Genomic DNA, 205 nt, shown 5'->3' on the forward strand with positions numbered 1-205 from the left:
CCCCCAAATTTTGGTGTCATCAGCGAATTTAAACAGGTTACTTTCCACCCCATCATCCAGATCGCTGATGAAGAAATTGAACAGCGCAGGCCCCAGGACCGAGCCCTGGGGGACTCCGCTACCCACCTCCCCCCAGGTCGAATATGACCCATCCACTTCTTTCCTTCAAGGTGACTCTTAAACCAGGTGGAGCCAAATTCTCACC

Source organism: Gavialis gangeticus, unplaced genomic scaffold (genome assembly GCF_001723915.1).
Source record: "Gavialis gangeticus isolate Ggan-Ray unplaced genomic scaffold, GavGan_comp1, whole genome shotgun sequence".
NCBI classification, from domain to species: domain Eukaryota; kingdom Metazoa; phylum Chordata; order Crocodylia; family Gavialidae; genus Gavialis; species Gavialis gangeticus.